The following is a 3,064-nucleotide window of genomic DNA, read 5'->3' on the forward strand; positions in this document are numbered from 1 at the left end:
TATTTCTCTTTACAATATGAAGTTGTGAAAATATCTGAATCACAAATAGAGAAATTATCTCCCTTGTAAGTTGCCTCTAAAAATCACCAATAACTTAATAGCTATGAGGGTGAAGGTTTTTATTTTTATAGTCAGACCAATGATGGCAGCTGTGATTTTGTAGCTACTGAAGTCTCATTGAAATAGTTCTCAAAAGAAACCTGGTCACTGAGTTAGAACACGAGGAAGCCCACTGGACTTTAAAGGTCTGCTGTAATAATAGACACTGTAGGTGGTGAAGAGGAGTTACACAATTCGAAGTCATGCATTATGGTTTCCTGTGTGTGATGATGAAAGTAACCTCCACCTTGAGACAAAATGTATTTATTCCTGTCATAATATTCTTCAGATTTGGGCTGACCGAATGAGTAGACCATTTACCATTCCAGACACTTCAAGATGGAAACACAAATAGCTCTTAAAGGCTGCTGCTGCTTCTCTTGCCAGGAGGTGGCGCATGTTAAACCAGAGTTGTGCCCCTGCAGTTGTGAGTCAAGGTACTTCCTGAGCCTTGTGTCCAAGTGCATTGCGTCACTATGACGCTGTATCATTGATTCCACAAAGCATCAAACACTTGTGAAACACACACCTTCTGAAACTGACAATAACTCATCCTTTGGCTTATTGTTTACTTAATCAGAGCCAAAGACACATTGACATCACCGTTTTCCTGTCATTATCTTTGAACCAAAGAATCCTGTTTGATATGGACCTCGAAAATAAACAGAATTTAATGAGCAGTGTGTCGTATCAGATAATAAAATAATCAAACTCCTATTGATCTCAGATGACAACCAGAGCCATGTTCTTTTAACATCTGATAAACATATGGATATTAAGACAACCTTTAAGCTCTTCCATGTTTTCATTTCATACACCCACTTGGTCATTAATGGATCATCCAGCCAGTTAAAGTCATAGACAGAACTTTCTGTGCAGTATTTTAGATTTTGAAACCAACAATCTGCTACAATCAAAGAATAACTTTGGCATCTGCGCTGTGGCTTTGAACTGGGAGTAATCGCATCATTGAGTTGTCTGATGGTGAAAAGATGGATTGAATAATCCAACTTGTAAAAGTGTAAAAGTATAGGACGTAACTTGTTCCAGCTCAAGTTCTGAACTGTTCCTAACCCTCTTTTCTGTTGTCCCAGTGATGGGGAAAACCAAGCGCTAACTACTCCATTGATTATATGAAGAGCAGGAAGGCCTTCTATCCCCTCTCACAGCTCAGCCCCATTACATGTTTTTTCTTATTGGTGACAAACATTTAGCAAGTTGCTTGTGCTTTTTTCTCTCACTTGTGGTCCTCTTAGCTATCCTCTTGGAAAACCCTGCAGCCGACACCTTGGAGTGCCTGACTTGCTGTGGCCTGTTCCTTGTGTGAATTAACAGTGCTGAATTCTCTGCGTCTTTACAGACAGAAAAGCTGATTCATCCAGGCCAAGAAAATGATCTCATCACCCCCCCTCTTCTTCTCTCTCTTGCTCTCTTTTTTCTATCTCTGTTTCCTGCCTCTACCTTTCATTTCTTTCTCTCTCTCTTACATAGACACATCCCTCTTTTAAATGAAAACAAGCCCTCCTCCTTGGCATTGGGCCCTGCTTCAATTCAAACAACCTCACATTAAGAGAGGACATGAGCCTTTCTAATAGAGGAGGACCCAGGCTTTAAAGGGGGGATCTTAGCTCACCGAAACACTCCTTAAAGCTGTTCAATACTAATGCATTTTGTGTAAATGAAGAAAAATAAAATTTCAATTTATAGATGATAATAAAATGTTTCTATAAAAATTTTCAGAATAAAGGCCCATGTAAAAAAATACATGTCTTCACCATCATCAGAAACCAGTAAGCCTAAAACTTTGATGCCTCTGCATTCAGCAGCTTCTAATCATGTGCCCTAACTCTCTGGATTAGGCTATGTTTGTTTACAGTTTTAACACAGATGGTTACTCTAAGCTTCAAGCCGGTTTCCCTCGTGTTTCCATGATGTTAGCTCACCCTAAAAACCTGAATTTCAGGTCTTATGCACTAAAGTTGACCCAAGATTTAAACCTTGAGTATTTCTGTGAACATGTTTGTACTTAACGCAAGTGACAGGAGAACAAAATTTAATTGTTTAACTTTTGAGTGTTTTTGTAAGGAGTAAAATTTCATCATGTTTTCATAATTATGGCAACACTAACCTAAAGTCTGAGGGGCATGTCCTGAGGTAACATAGGCCTGTTATCATGTCCATTGTGTGACATCATGCACAGTCGATCATGTGTTTTGGAGTTGGATACTCTGTTTGGAGATTGCTTACAGCCTCATCGACTGCACTGGATAACACAGTTAAGCTACATGGTCCTATCTCTCACTATCTGCCTCTGTAATCCTTAGTTTCCTGCTGTCTCTGAGTTACCTGAGTCTGACCTCAGGTGACAGATCTTTGACTCGTTTACAGACCTCTCAGTAAACCAATAATCACATATTTAATACAGAACATCCAAGAAGTTTAGATGGGGCTGTTAATCATGAACTAATATGGCTTTAAAGTCTCAAGGCTTAAAGGATTCTTCTCTCTCATGTCCTTTGATCACTGGGAGGATTTCATAGTTTGAAGACCATTTCTTGTGTGCATCAGAGCTACTGTCTCATGATGCTGAGAGATGCAGGCTTTATTGGCCGTTATCACTGGAGGGTATTTGATAAATACACCATACAAAGGTTTCATTATTGGGAGACTATGAATCACTCTTATGTGTTGACCCAAAAAGAAGAATTATAGAATAAAAACAACTCTTATTTGAATAAGGGCAAAATAACACCATATATACATGTCTTTGCAGAAGGTCTGCATAGGTGCTTTTATTTTGATACTTAAAGTTTAATTGTTAGTTGTTATCAGTAGTTTCTATATTGATTTATGATCAACAGACAAGCTGCTGGATGGAACCAGCAGTACAGTATGAAGTTGACACAGTTGTAAGTGTGTGTTGGTGAACATGGGGTTAAGTTTTCCTCCTCTGCCGGCCGTTTAT

Source organism: Notolabrus celidotus, chromosome 9, assembly GCF_009762535.1.
Source record: "Notolabrus celidotus isolate fNotCel1 chromosome 9, fNotCel1.pri, whole genome shotgun sequence".
Lineage (NCBI taxonomy): Eukaryota > Metazoa > Chordata > Actinopteri > Labriformes > Labridae > Notolabrus > Notolabrus celidotus.